This window comes from Bos indicus, chromosome 2, assembly GCF_029378745.1.
Source record: "Bos indicus isolate NIAB-ARS_2022 breed Sahiwal x Tharparkar chromosome 2, NIAB-ARS_B.indTharparkar_mat_pri_1.0, whole genome shotgun sequence".
In the NCBI taxonomy this organism is placed as follows: Eukaryota; Metazoa; Chordata; class Mammalia; order Artiodactyla; family Bovidae; genus Bos; species Bos indicus.
The window spans coordinates 99258311-99275119 of NC_091761.1; the positions used below are offsets into that span (position 1 = coordinate 99258311).

At 35.6% G+C, this 16809-nt stretch overlaps 1 protein-coding gene across 6 annotated transcripts in view; it reads right to left on the bottom strand.

Moving 5' to 3' along the window:
- ERBB4 (erb-b2 receptor tyrosine kinase 4) overlaps nucleotides 1–16809 on the bottom strand; it is a 1281057-nt gene that overhangs the window by 77618 nt on the left and 1186630 nt on the right. The window lies entirely within an intron of this gene.

Sequence of the window (16809 nt, forward strand, 5' to 3'; positions counted from 1 at the left end):
ATGGTAATATTAAGTGATTTTCCTAATGACACACAGTGAATAACAGAGTTGTTGACAATTTGACTTTAGGACTGTGGAATCTGACAAGTTTATAAGAAAGTCATTGTGCCTGGGCAAAAATAATGGGATGGCCACTTAGTGTGAGATAAGGCAAGAAGGGTATACAAGAGTGACCACACAGATTTTCGATCTACTTTCAGGATTTTGACTTTATCTAAAGAGCAGTGAAAGTCACTGGGAGAAGGCTGGGAAGTAACATAATTGGAACATATTTTGAGAAAATTCTATTGGCTACAGTGGGCAAGATTGATCAGAGAGGGAAGTTAAAAGTGAAAATTGGAGCTGAGGGGCCGTTTTATAGTCCAAGTGAGAGACGATGGCAGCCTTCACTAGGGTAGTGGTAGGAATGGTGGTAGAGATGAGGAGGAGTAGATTGACTTGTAAGATTTTAAGAGCTAATATCAACAGTAGTTAATATCAGATAGACTAGAAGCATGGGAGAGAAGTGTCCAAGGATAACTTCAAAGTTTTAGTTAGTGCTACTTACTGGATGATGATACGTGCAGGTCTGGCTTTTACACTGTTCTGGTTTCTGCTTAAACATCCCCTCAGAGAAGTCTTCTCCAAATGTTTGAACTAAAATATCATTCTCCCCTCTGTAAGTCTCTAAATCCTTATAGTACTCTAATTTTCTTCATAGCACTTAGGACTACCTGACAGAATTAAGCACATTGCTTATTTCCTTGTGTTGTCTGTTTCATCAACTATAATGAAAGTACCATGAAGTCAAACAATTCGTAACTCATGCTTATGTTGTGTGCTCCCCACGTGGAGCAGCGGTAAAGAATCCACCTGCCAATACGATAGATGCAATAGACACGCGTTTGATCCCTGGGTCAGGAAGATTTCCTGGAGGATAAAATGGCAACCCACTCTGGTATTCTGGCCTGAAAAATTCCATGGACAGAGGAGCCTGGCAGGCTACAGTCCATGGGGTCACAAAGAGCTGGACATGACTGAACACTCACACATATACACACATTCACACACACAATTATGTTGTACTCTCTACCCTTTAGAACACACCTTGCACGTCACAGATAGACAATCAATACCTATTTAATGAATAAATGAATGAATATGAGAGTCACCAGAAGATGTGGAATGGTTGAAGTTGTGGATATGGATTAGATTCCTTCACAGAGACCAATGAGAGAATACACACGTAAGCAAAAATAAGAAAAGCAAGGAAAGAAAATTGAAATGACAAAGTTAGAAGGATAGGAGAAAGTCCAACAAAGAGCAATTCAGTGAAAAATCCAGGAAAATATATAACTTAAAACTGAATGACTGATGATGTCAAAAGTCAGAATGACAATATAGGAAGAGGACCCAAAGACACTATTACAACTGGCATTTAGGATGTCAGTAGTAGTACTAGTGTTAAAAGTTTTGCTTAAGAACTAGGGACAGAAGATATACTGCAGTGGTTAGGAGAAGGAACTGGAGCTGGATGTGAGGAGAAGTAAGTTCAGACTAATTTTTCAAGAGATATGGCTATGAAATAATGAGTCGATACAGGGCACCAGGGAGGGATGGAGAGAAAAGGAATGTGAAATGAATTGTTACATAGGAGTTGATGCAGAACTCAGACATGTGTCTTGATGATGACAATCATGAGAATTTAGTCAAGACCCTAGCAATGTAGAGGGACATATAGAACCTGGCATTATATAAAGCTGGTTTAAACAATAAGATCAAACTGAATGCAAGATTCCGCAAAGTTGTTCATTCCCTTTAGGTAATTAAAGAATGTGTTCTAGATTCATACTACTTAAGACTAGGTAATAGTATCCTATTAGAAAGAAAAATTTGGAAAAAAAATCTAGTTTTCAATAATTTCAAGTAGTAGTTAGTGCCTGACTTAAGCCAGGCATATAAAAGTACTCATAAAGTATTAGGTACTGAAAAAGTCAAGTTATCAGAAGTAAACTTCTATTACTAGTGCACTTGCTTCTTTTGTCATACTATAGCCATCAACTTTTACTGGAAATAAAATTTTGGAAAGTTTATTTTTCATCTGTACTTTTCTAAGTGGCATTCATCCCAAGAAATAGTTTCCCACCCAAAGACTCAGAACGAAGCAAACATAAATATTTTTATTATTTATAATATAATTTATTATTATCTATATTAGAATGGGGAAGACTCAAGATCTCTAAGAAAAATGGAGATACCAAGGGAACAATTCATACAAAGATAGACACAGTAAAGGACAAAAATGGCAAGGACCTAACAGAAGCAGAAGAGATTAAGAAAAAGTGGCAAGAACACACAGAAGAACTGTACAAATAAGCACTTAATGACCCAGTTAACTGTGATGATGTGGTCACTCACTTTGAGCCAGATATCATGCAGTGTGAACTCAAGTAGGCTTTAGGAAGAATTACTACGAATGAAGCTAGTGGAAGTGATGAAATTCCAGCTGAGCTACTTCAAATCTTATAAGATGATGCTGTTAAAGTGCTGCACTCATTATGCCAGCAAATTTGGAAAACTCAGCAGTGACCACAGGACTGGAGAGTTCAGTTTTCAATTCAGTCCCAAAGAAAGTCAGTGCCAAAGAATGTTCAAATTACTGCACAATTGCACTTATTTCACATGTCAGCAAAATTTTGATCAAAATTCTTCAGGCAAGGTGATAGCAAGTATGTGAACCTAGAACTTTCAGATGTTCAAGCTGGATTTTAAAAAAGCAGAGGAACCAGAGGTCAAATTGCTAACATATGTTGGGTCATAGAAAAAGAAAGGGAATGCCTAAAAAACATCTACCTCTGCTTCATTTAGTATGCTAAAGCCTTTGACTGTGTGGATCACAACAAACTGTAGAATATTCTTAATGAGATGGGAATACCAGAGCACATTACCTACTTCCTGAGAAACCTGTATGAAGGACAAGAAGCAATAGTTAGAACTGGGCATGAAACAACAGGTTCAAAATTGGGACTGTATACTGTATACTGTCACTTTGCTTATTTAACTTTATGCAGAGTACAACATATGAAATGCTAGGCTGGATGAATTACAAGCTGGAATCAAGATTGCCGGGAGAAACATCAACAACCTCAGTTATGCAGATGATTCCACTTTAATGGCAGAAAATAAAGCAGAACTAAAGAGCCTCTTGATGAAAGTGAAAGAGGAGAGTGAAAAAGCTGGCTTAAAACTTAACATTCAAAAAATGAAGATCATGGCATCCAGTCCTATCACTTCATGACAAATAGATGGGGAAAATGTGGAAACTGTCAGATTTTATTTTCTTGGGCTCCAAAATCAATACGGATGGTGACTGCAGCCATGAAATTAAAAGATGCTTGCTCTTTGAAAGAATAGCTATGACAAACTTAGTGTATTAAGAAGCAGAGACATCATTTTGCCTACACAGGTCTGTCTAGTCAAAGCTATGGTTTCTCCAGTAGTCGTGTGTGGATGTGAGAGTTGGACTATAAAGAAAGCTGAGCACTGAAGAATCGATGCTTTTGAACTGTGGTGTTGGAGAAGACTCTTGAGAGTCCCCTGGCTTGCAAGGAAATCAAAGCAGTCAATCCTAATGGAAATCAGTCCTGAACATTCATTGGAAGGACTGATCTTGAGGCTGAAGCTCCAATACTTTGGCCACCTGATGCGAAGAACTGACTCACTGGAAAAGACCCTGATGCTGGGGAAGATTGAGGGCAAGAGGAGAAGGAGCAACAGAGGTTGTATGGTTGTATGGCATCACCGATTAATGGACATGAGTTTGAGCAAATGCAGGGAGAGAGTGAAGGACAGAGAGGCCTAGTGTGATGTAGTTCATGGGGTTGTAAAGAGCTGGACACAACTTAGTGACTGAACAATAACAACAATATGATATTAGCCAAATTAAGTTATGGTAGGTAAATATTCCCAGATACTTCTTTTGAAAATTTCCCACATGTACTGTATGTTTCATAGTATAAAACTTAAATTACATTTGAAAGACATCATACTGATAGAGAACTTCATTGAGTTTTATCAAAAATGATGTTAGGAGTAGTCATGTTAAAAATTTCATATTTTTAGTAATAATTTGTGAATACAAATAATTGAATTGACAAAGTTGTTCTGAACAATCAGTATGATTTAATCTCAAAAATAAAAGATTAAATATGTCTCGCAGAATGATTTAATTCAGTTAGAAAGAAGACATTGAAAATTGAATTCACAGGACTTTCTCCTTCCCTTTTAAGATGTTAAATTCATGAAGATGATCTTCAATTTCTTTTCCCTAACACCAGATTGCATGAGAAAATTTGCAACCTAGCTTCCCAATGATTTACTATTTCTTTATTAATGATCATATATGCCCTTTAATTCAAGGTGCTTGGTAATGGTTTCAACAATGAAATGGTAACGCTTTAAGAATGGGGCAAATTAATATTTGATTAAATAAAAAAATTACACAGCTGTCATTTAGTAGGAATATAATTATATTCAGTTCTTTAAAGAATAAGGTCTCCGAAGTCCTGAGCTCATCTTAAAAGAATATTAAACATACCAAAATAGTAGATATTACTTGGGGCTACTACATAGCACTATTCCAGAGAGTGCTATTCACATAAAAATGTTTGGTTTATTTAATTTCACCATATTTGCACCTCCTCTTTAAATTTCCCTGATGTTCCTCTTATACTCTAACACTCTTCAATATCTTTACTAATTAATTATCATTTAAAAGAGAGAGGAGAAAACTAGGAAAATTGAAAAGTATGTGAAAATTGATAGTGAACGATGAATTCTGACTGCATCCACTCGATGTATTTTCAAATGGAAAGCTCCAAGGTTTTCCTAACTGCTTTTCATGGCAATAGAGAGTTTCGGATCTTAACTTCATAGACATGTGTTATAAATCAATGCTATTACCTCATTCACAAGGAAATAGAAGAGAAGCAGACATGGATCCCAGGACAGTAGCTGTACTTTGTTTTGCATCAGGCTAACTAACACTGGAAATGTGTCTGTGGCAACTAAACCATCTGTTCACTTGCTATTTTGCAGGGTTGTTTGTCTGCTTTAATGTACCTGTACATCCCATTTCACAAAATGCATTAGCATTGTTTCAGAGAACTGTCTAGGAAAAAAAATAGGAAGCCACTCAATTTCAATATTAGTTGTAGGAACAGTGATAATACAGAAACTGCACATATTTTCATAAGGGAAAAAAGCCCAATAGTCAAGTATATAAATCCTAATTTTATTTAGAGTACAAATGTCTCTAAGTATCTTTTTTTAAAAGATTGCAAGTAAATCTACAGACATATATCTTTAATTATATTGTATAGATTTCTCACCATTTTCAACTAGTAAAATACATGCTATCAGCTTTTTAAAAATGGGGTTAATACTATATATGGGGTTAATACTAAAATGGGAGGTTAATACTATAATAGTCTAGTATTAGAATAAATCTAGCCTTTTCTTGTTGCACTGATGTATTTTTTTGAACTGATGTATTTTTATTAAAATTACACATTCACTACATATGTGAGATATCTTTCTTTAAGTATATTTGGGACCTGAGAATATTTATGTAGTGAATATAAATTATGACCTATTAGTACTTAAGAGCATGTGGCTAAAAGCTTACAAGGCATCAAACAGTAGAATATTTTAGTTATAGTTAAGACAGTTCAAAGTTGAAAATTCAGGTTATTCTAAATCCATGTATTTGTTCACTTCACACTTCACATCTCTTGGATCATAGCTTGGATATAGTATTTAGAAAATCAGGTAACCAATTCCACTGGTGCTAGGAGATCTCAAACATTGATTACCAAAAACTAGAGCAGATGCATTTCTATCCTTTTTTTTTTTTTTCAATTTAAATATTTTTAAGGTGAAATTAGTAATTGCAAGACCCCCGAATTTTAAAGACTATATGTGACAAGAGAACGTTACAAAGGATGTCAGTCAAGGGGTTATTAGTTTAATTTTGGACTTCACATCTCCTACACCCTGTTTTAATTAGGATCATTGCAATTGATGTTTTCTAGTGTCTGGAAACGAAGACCCATGAGAGCTCCATTAGCCTTCTTGGGATAACAAGCAAAGGTAATAACTTTTCCTATTAAGCAAACAAAGACTGTGGCCAACTCTCATTTGGCTTGTCAGTGAACCTTCCCGCCAGGATGGTTCTGCCTCTTCACTTGTGCAAGTTCCTGGCTCGCTAGCTAGCACACAGGATGTGCTGTCAATATTGCCTGGTGAGTTTTGAAACAATTGCCTAAATAAAACCCTCTTCACAATTCTATGAGCCTTTCTTCTGCGGAATGTATCAGTCTTTGCTACTTATAGCAAAGAATGTGCTTTATCCTCAATGATGCTCCTTCAGTGTCTTTTTTATTTCTGTCTCCAATAAACCTCATTAGCACAATGGAACAGAAATTACTCTGCTTAGCATGGTCATCTATTTCAATAGCAAATGCTCTTGCCTACACAAATCTCATTTTTTGAGTGTGTGGAACAAAATTTAGCATTGCCCAATCTGCTACTATTCGCTATTGACTGCAAGCTGCAATTCTCTGATGGACTTAAAATAATAATTTCCAACCAGCTAATTTCAGAAGCTATTTCTGTAGGTAATCTAATAGACTTGTTATTTGGATGCCATCAACACTTAAATATTCATATTTCTTGCATTTTGGGGGACAATGGATTCACAGGAGTGCTTGGCCACTCTCTGAGCAGTAGATGGCGGCACTGTTCAGTTGTCTTGTTTTTGGCTGTGCTTTGGTTTAATTTGGGTTTTTTTGTAAGTTAAAATCAATTTCTTTATCATCAGGAAAAAAAAAAGTTTCAAATGGTCATGGATCTACATACAGAACTCATATCAATTTCTAATGATTTGAGAGTACATGTTAAATTATTAACTAAGAATCAAAATCACAAAACCAGTTCATATTATCATGCTTTTTTATACGTGATTTCTTTGTTTTGTCTTTTTTTTTTTTTGAAGTAAAATATGAAAAAAGTGAAATATGTCTACATGTGAATTTCTCTGAAATTAATACTTCTATATATTTAGTTGCCAGTTTCAAGATAGAGTTCTTTCTGAGTTACTAGTAATGAACTGGCTTTGAGTGATTTTTAAAGAGTAGCTGAAAGTGTCAGCCAGCTCTTAGAAAAAAAATTTGGTTTCTTGAAATACCAGGCATTTAAATAAATGGTGATTTGCTTGTTTGTTTTACTCAGCATCACACACACACACATACACACACCACCCCACCCCACACACTTGTCAGTTGCTAAGGCATGTCTGACTCTTGCAATTCCTGGACTGCAACCCTAGGCTCCTCTGTCCATGAGATTTCCCAGACAAGAATACTGCAGAGGATGCCATTCCCTCCTCCAAGGGATCTTCCCGACCCAGGGATCAAACCTATGTCTCTTGTGTCTCCCACACTGGCAGGCAGATCTTTATCCCTAAGCTACTTTATATACCTGCAATTCAAATGTACATTAGTGATAAGTTCATAAAGAGCATGTATTTGTGAAACTACCAACGATTACTGAGAAATCTGAAGTAAGATTCTTCAAGTCTAATCTTTTTTTTTCATTTAAGTAGGTGATACTAATAGCTACCTCAAAGGTTTGATATGAGGACTGAATGAAGTATATTATATAAAACAGTCTGTCATCAGAATAACTCATTTTATTAGTTTAGTCTTATTTTTTCAGTATGCAGTATTCTAGTCAAACAACATAAGGATACCATATATGATTTTGTATTCCTAGCACTTAGCATGGTGTCATATACACTTTAGGCATTTAATGAATATACAAATGCAAAATTGAGTCTACAGTATAATATCAGGTCAATCAGCTAAAGTAAATCCAAAAATACATCCATTCATTCAATATTCAGTAAGGTCCTCATGACTGAACTCATACTCTAGCATATAAGGCAGATAAAATAAATACATGTACACAAGATTTATATAAATGTTTGCCAGTGGTTTAGTATATATGTAAAATATTCATATAATCTCACAAAGGTAATAATTTACATATGATACTTTATTATTTATGAAGCTTTTGTAAACATACATATTTTCTCATTTAATCTTTGTAACAACTATTGAATTAAAATACTTAATACTGAGGAACCTGAGACTTAGAGAATTTAAGAGGCTTAATAGAGTCAAGCATTGTTCTAAACCATCATCTCTTTATATTACATCATGTGAAAAGAACCTATAGAAGCAATCTGTTTTGTACATTAAGCCTATATAATATACTTAGATTAAATGGTTTGAAATTGTCCATTTAAAGAGAAGTCTTTATTAATTTTCCCTTTGATGTCATAGATACAATTGCATTTCATAGACTATCTGTATTTATTTGTCTTGCCTTCTGTATTTGACTGAATAGTATATCTGTTAATCATTGTAGAGACAGACAGAAGGAAGCAATCATAGTTGTTATCATTCTCACTAAGACCGTCACTGAGGAACAATACAATCACTCTAACTGCCACTTAATCTAGAGAGGTAGGACTGCTGCTGCTGCTGCTAAGTCACTTCAGTCGTCTCCAACTCTGTGCGACCTCATAGACGGCAGCCCACCAGGCTCGCTCCTCTGTCCCTGGGATTCTCCAGGCAAGAATACTGGAGTGGGTTGCCATTTCCTTCTCCAATGCATGTATGCATGCTATGTTGCTTCAGCTGTGTCCGAATCTGTGCGACCCCATGGACAGCAGCCCACCAGGCTCCTCTGTCCATGGGGTTCTCCAGGCAAGAATACTGGAGTGGGTTGCCATTTCTTTCTCCAGAAGTAGGAATATGTAACATTAAACCTTCCAGGTTAGAGCTGAAACTTTAATAAGAGTTAATGGCAGGGGCCATCACTGTGTCAACAACTACTCTTGAATTCTGCACAGAGAGGTTAAGGTCGTGAAGAAGAACATACAGATCTAACCCACAAGATTAATTTAAGGTTAAACTCACAAGGAATGTAATATAGCTTTTTCTTGCTTACATTTCTCATCTATAGATTTCAAGAATTAGATACAGTCAAAGATGATTGAATTTTTATGATTTGGGTTTTACTTCTAATCTTCTTTTGTCTTCCTGATTAAAGTATTGTTGATTTACAATATCATATTAGTTTCAGGTATATAGCATAGTGATTAAATACTTTTTTATATTCTACTCCAATATAGGTCATTACAAGATAATAGCTATAATTCTCTGTGCTATACAATGTATTGTTGCTCATCTATTTTATACACGGCAGTTTATATTTGTTAATTCCATACCCCTAGTTTCTTCCTTCATCATTTCCTCTCCCCTTTGGTTACCGTGTTTGTTTTCCAAAGTCTGTTTCTGTTCTGCATAGACAATTCATTTGTATTATTTTTTAGATTCCATATATAAGTGATATCATACAGTATTTGTCTTTTCACATCTGACATTTCACTAAGCATAATATTCTCTTGATCTACCACACTACTATAACTAGAATTTTATTATTTATATGGCTCATGTTCCATATATATATGTTCCATATATATACATACATGGGTTGCTTCCACGTCTTGGCTACTGTAAACAGTGCTGCTATGCACGTTGGGGTGCATTTCCCTAACATTCTTAAATCAAGATTATAGAAACTACTATAATAGCCTTTTATGCCATTGTTGTTGCTTTTCAGTTGCTAAGCCTTTCCAACCTCAAAGACTGCAGCACACCAGGCTCCCCTGTCCTCTACTATCTCCTCGAGTTCGCTTAAATTCATGTCCATTGAGTCTGTGACTGCTAGAGATAAAATCACCAGTTAGAGGAGAAAATGATTCAGTGTGGGTCTTACATTAATTTACTAAACCTCACCTCACTCATGTGTGTGTACTTCAGATCCTTTTGCCTCCCTATCTTCTAGGTCTTTAGCATGTTCTTGATTCTCTCTCCCACTAAGTGACTAGCTCCATGTGGACTCCAGTCAATTTCATATGAAACAACCAGAAAGGGCTTTTTATTTTCATCCTTACTCTACATCAGTTCAGTCACTCAGTCGTGTCCAACTCTTTGTGACTCCATAGACTGTAGGACACCAGGCCTCCCTTTCCATCACTAACTCCCAGAGTTACTCAAACTTATATCCATTGAGTTGGTGATGCCATCCAACCATTTCATCCTCTGTTGTCCCCTTCTCCTCCCACCTTCAATCTTTCCCAGCATCAGGGTCTTTTCAAATGAGTCAGTTCTTTTCATCAGGTGGCCAAAGTATTGGAGTTTCAGCTTTAACATCAGTCCTTCCAAATGAGAGACAGAATATTGTGAACAAACTTCTCTGCTTTTTCCCCCTCAGAGAGTCTTTCTGGAGATACAATAATTCAGATGATAGAAAGATTACTCCAGAGATCAACAGAAGATTTCCCTGACTTTAGCTTTCCTGAGATTGTACACCCAAAAAGGACATAAGCTTTTGCTTCAAAATTTGCTAAAATACACAGTACTAACAAAATAGAAAATCCAAACCAAACACACAATGAAATCTCTCAACCATCACCGATACTTGCAGAATCTCCTGCAAACATTGAAATGAGCAAAGTCAGTTTTCTACCACTCTAAGAAAGGCATAAAGAGTTGTTATTGATTCAACCAAATGTTCTAAAATACGAGGATTTTTTTTCTCTCCTTTTCCCTTACACAATAATAAAATGATTAAAAGATAATCTTTGGAATTTGAGAATTTTATTTTTAAGTGTATTTCATAAAAACAAGCTGTAATTTAGGGGGAAAAAACACCTAAATCATGTTTTATTCAAAAATTACTAAAATGGTCTGGACTGCATCTTACTGAAGCTTCACATTATCTCAAATAATTGATTATTAACATGTATATCCTAAATGAGCATGTATCAGTGTTCTAAGCATGTTGAAATAAAAAATATTTATTTCTTTAGTAATTTACAGCCCAAATTGTCTCAAGATTCAGTATTGAACTGAAGTTGTATCCAGTACAACTAAGTAGGAAAATGCCACTGTCAACAAACTATCTCCTTGCACTTTCTCTATTTGAATAGCCTATGCTAATTTGACTCCATGAACATGAGTTTGGGTGAACTCCGGGAGTTGGTGATGGACAGGGAGGCCTGGCATGCTGCAATTCATGGGGACGCAAAGAGTTGGACACGATTGAGCGACTGAACTAACTAGCTAACTAACTATGCTAATTTTTTCTTGGAGAAGGAAATGGCAACCCATTCCAGTATTCTTGCCTGGAGAATTCCATGGAAGAGGAGCTTGGCAAGTTACAGTGCATGAGGTCGCAAAAAGTCAGACAGGACTGAGCAACTAACGCACGCGTGTGCACACACACACACACACACGCACATGTTAATTTTCTATCAGGAATGGTAATCCCACTACTCTCCTTCTATGAAAATGGAAGAAATTTAAGAGAAATAATTCAGGCACATTTATCCGTGGGGAACAAAAAAACTTTATAATATTCAGCTTATCTCATGGTTATTACTATCTTAGAATGAACATTGAATTGAACCACTATGCATTAGCCAAGTTTTAAATTTCCATTTATTACACTCCACATTATACCCTTTAATATACACACACGTACACACTTTCGGCATATGGTTAGTAGTCAAAGTCAAGTAACTTAGGTTGACAGAGATGAGCAAAAGAAATATAAATTTTAATTGCAGCTCTAGTGGAAGTTAAAAAATAAAACAAAAAGCTCCAATTTTTCTAGAAGTCCCTTGTTTCTGAAATCTCGATAATAACTATGTTTTTCATATCGTCTCACCCAATTCCTATCAGATTTCTAGGAATGCCTAAAATTTCCAACACCACTATTATAAAGAATTACTTTTCAAAGTTCTAAATTACTTTTTATTATTAGCAATCAAAATGAATAGTGTAGGCCTCACCATCTTCTTCCTGAGGCTGTACTTCTTTTAAGTCAAACATTAATATTTTTTCTATTGCTGATAATGATCTTCTAATTTCTACTGAACTGTAATTACTTTGAAAGAACTAACAGATTTATCTTTATAAAATTTTAAGTGTTCCACATAGTCCCTTGAATAAAAGAGATCAATAAATATTTCCTGGATAAATGAATGCATTTGTGTTTAATCTTAACCTCTGCATTTCTAGAATATTAATTTCTTAGAATTGGTTAATATCATTATTAAATCAAAGTTAATATCATTATTAATAGCAAATTAATAATTAATTCATTATTAATTCATATTATTGAACATCTCCATAATATAATCACTATAAAACAACTGGGTATAGACCATGCAAAGTTTAAGCATAATTGCTATTTTAAAAACCAGGTAATACAGTTTCCAAATATGCATATTTTGTCAATAGAATCTTTGTCTTGGCAAATATCTGATAAAACAAGTTCTAGTCATTCGCTTGTATTATGTGTTGTAAATAACTTCTTATATTTCAAGTTTCCATGTTGAAAAATACTGTGAGGGCCAGGCTTTCTATATAACTGATACAATTATACATTCAAGGGAGTAATTCTGTCTTTTTTTTTTTTTTACAATTTTCTTGCACTTTTTTCATTACCGTGTTACTTGAATTCTTACAAATTTTTAGTATAAAATAAAATATTATACCTAGAACATATTTTAATCCCAATTTGGAGACTGTAAAACTTTCTTTAAAATAATCAAAAGGAAACGTTGAATCTTAATTTATGTTATTGACATCTCTACCGAAGTCCTTGGTCAGGTGTATTGTTTATCTTTTCCTTAACTCCTACTCTACTCCATCTTAGAAAGTTAAAAAAAAAAAAAAAAGGGCACAAGAAAGCTCTAATCCAATAACATGGTTTATGTTAGAGAACTAGTACTCATTTGTCTCCTTGTACTAATGCTTCTAGAGGTTGTAGGACATCCCTGCTTGAGATTAAGTCAACCAATCTATATATTTTTAAGAGATTAAAATTTCATTATTGTAGTTTTAAAGGTTACTTTAAGACAAAACAAATAAGTCACTTTTTTTTTTTTTTTTTTTAAGTCAGAAACGTAAGGAAATGCTTCTTTTACTGGGTGTTTGTGAGGTGAATGCAGAGAGCAATGTCAGAGGAACTCATTAAGGTAATTTCTTTTTCCTTTTGTTTTCCTTTTCCATAGTAGTTCATCTTTTCAGTATCTGGCTGGTTGGGATTTTTTTGTTAACTACTTTGAATTGAGAATAAAGACACAGGTACAGATCAAATACATATGTGATTTAGGAAAATGTGTTAAGAATGGAAATGGCAAAAGGAGGCAAGAAAAAAAATAACCATGGACATTAAATCCTCAAATAAAAAAAAGACATGCAGTACAAAATTGTGGGAAGATAGGCTAAACAATAAAGAAATCAACTAAGCAGAGGTTATTTAGAAGGATAATTTATTAAATGAAAGATTAATTAAATGGAGAATTTTGAAGATGAGAAAAAGGGGAATGGTAACTTGTTTTTAAGGTACTCTGAGACAACCATTAGACAAAATACAATAAACTATGAGGATATAAAGCAACTGAAGGTATGTTTCAATAAGAGAATGGGGTTATCTATGAGAATCAGTAGGAAAGCCCAGCAAATAGTAGGTCACAGAAAGCATGTTTCATGTAGTCCAGAAATTGGAAGAAGAAAAGGATTTTTCAAAGGAAATGATTGGTGAATCAAGACCCCAAAGAGATAGCATATTGTTTAATCTAACTTGTTCTAGCTTTTACTTTGTAGTGGATTCTCAGGTTTCTTGAAAAAAACAAAACAAAACAAAAAACAAACCTGGCATTCTCAAAGTATGCAATTGCCTTAGTATCCTCTTCTAAGAGACAATATTTTGTAACAAGCTATTAATTTGAGGGAAAAGTATTTTATCAAATTTACATTCATTTTAGTCTATATGTATTTTTGATTTTTGACCCCAAATTACAATTTAAAAACCAAATATGATTTTTGTTTCTCTTCAATCCAATCCCAAACTGTATTTTTTAGATTCCTTTTTATTTTTAAGAAGAAGAAGATAATGCATCTACAATCACACCAAAATTAAGTTTGTCATAAAACAATTTGTTGCTCCTTGGGGATAAACTACTATCATAGAAGTATTTGAAGAACTGATGCTTTTAAATTGTGGTGCTGGAGAAGACTCTTGAGAGTCCCTTGGACAACAAGGAGATCAAACCAGTCAATCCTAAGGGAAATCAATCCTGAATATTCACTGGAGGGTCTGTGACTGAAGTTGAAGCTCCATTACTTTGGCCACTTAATGCAAACAGCCAACTCATTGAAAAAGACCCTGATACTGGGAAAGATGGAGGGCAGGAGAAGGGGGCGACAGAGAATGAGATGATTGGATGGCATCGTCAACTCAATGGAAATGAGTTTGACCAAACTCTGGGAGATAGAGAAGGACAGGGAAGCCTGGTGCGCAGCAGTTCATGGGGTCACAAAGAGTTGGACATGACTTAGCAACTGAACAACAACAACAGGCTTGTTTTAGGAGTAGTTTACCCATTCTAAAATTATCTTAGGATAAAGAGATTCTGGGGTCAAGGGCTCAGATGGAATCTGCTCTTTAGTTACATGCTGTGATACCCTTGCTTGAAGATGATTCCAAATCTGCAAAAGGAACTAGGAAACCCAGTGCTTTCCTGTGTCATTGATAATTCTCTTTCATCTTAAAAAGCAGAATATAGGGTTGTTGTTTTTTTTCCAAGCTAAGGATTCCTGGTTGATATTCCAGCAGAGGTTATTCATGTACAAATTGCTAAGTTATTCATTCGATTAAGAATGCTAATTTAAAGCTGCTGTGTGGATTCCACACATACACCTCAGAGACTTGGCAAATATTTTTTCCTGGGGTCTTATGGAGAGCTTCTAAGATGGTAGATCAGCTTTAGTTTGCAGAAGCACAGTCTCTTCATAGCTTCATTAACCCAACTGGAAGTGGGCCTCATTTAGCATTACCCAGATGGTTAAATTGAGCTGATTATCTGAGCTCTTTGAAATCTGAATTGTGCTAATGGGTCAGGCAGTACTTCACAAAGTTTAGTGGACCTAGGATGCAGCTGGGAGCAATTGAAAATGCAGATTATATGACACCACTCCCAATGATTCTCACTCTCCAGATCTGGGTTAGAATCAGCATTTTAGCAAGTACCCTTCCACCTCCTCTGTCAGCCTTTTCTGGAAGTTGAATAGGTTAGAGGGCCCTTCCATCAAAGGTGGTTTCCCCTTTCATTCAAAGCAAAAGTGAAAAGTCCTCCAATGACACCCAGGACCCTATCTGATCTAGTCCTCAGTGCCTCTCTGACTTAATTCTCCATCATCCCCCATCACTCTCTTTGTTCCAGCCACAACGGCCTCTTTGATGTTCCCCAAACATGCCCCCATGCATTTTGCATTTGTTCTTCTTTCTGCTTATGGGCTCTTTCCCCAAATATCTGCATGTCTATCTTTTTTATTTTAAGTCTTATCATATGTCACTTTCTCAGTGAGAGCTATCCTGCCCACCCAATTTAAAATTGTACCCCCTCCTCTATGCTCCTTCCACCTTTCTTTGCTCCTGAGCACTTATTTTATTAATTTTTGATTTCTCTAACAAAAGATAAGCTCCACAAAAGCAGGAAAATTTTGGTTTGTTTTGTTCACATCTATAACCCCAGCACCCAAGCCAGTGCCAGGAACATATATAACAGGCACTCACCAAATATTTATTGAGCATATGAATTAATGATGAAACACTGCATGGAATCATACACTGCTGTGACCTTATAAACAACTGGGGAATATCCACATAAGCTCTTTTGTCATAAAAAGATCTTTACAGGTATAACTAGAGTTCTTAAATTTCTACGATCTCAACAGTAACTAATAAAAGCTCAAAAGACAGTATACAAATGACAATATGCATTTTGGAGGACCTGATATGTGTGGTAGGCTAATATTTTGCCAATTTGTGCTGGTGGCTAAACATATTGTAGTTAATGCAGCAGCACCAAAACCATCCTTAAAGTCAAAAAAGCTATATTTGAGTCAGCTCTGGCTGTCATATCTGTGTTGTTTTGGTCAAATCATTTAAGGATTCCATTTATTTAGTATATTATCTCATATATTACCTCACTGGGGCATGTTCTCTTCGTCTGTAAAAAGACAACAAATAGCAAATGATCCTCCCACCCTGCAGAATCATAAGAATTAACATGAGAAAAGCATTTTTATACAATAAAGTATTCTATAAGTATAAAGGGGTTTATACTTGCCTTTCACATTTAACATCTTAACCTGATGTGACCGAATGTTACAGTAGGGGGCTCTTCATGGACTCACTGTAGCATGTAGTCCCACCTTGACTCAGCTTGGCCAGGAGACATGCTTTAGCCAATGGGATATGAGTGAGCATGGTGCAAGCACAGGCATGATAAGCACTTGGACCCTGGAGCTTATACTCTTGAAAGCCAGATATCAGCTACAGAGAAGGTGGAGCTAGACTCTCCAATCAGGAGAAACCATATAGGAGAAACTTATATGGACAATACACACTGGCAGGTGAGAGGCTCTCTTGGATATTCTGGGCCCAGCTGAGTTCCAGTTGAATGCATGAGGGGCCTCAGACACACCATGTGAAGTGGAGGCACTTTCTGGCTGAGTCCAATCAAGAAAAATGACCTGCTGTTTTAAGCTATTAAGTTTGGGGATGAATTACAATATTGAAACCCTGAGGCTTTTGAAAATGACATCATGGCCCCCAAATTGA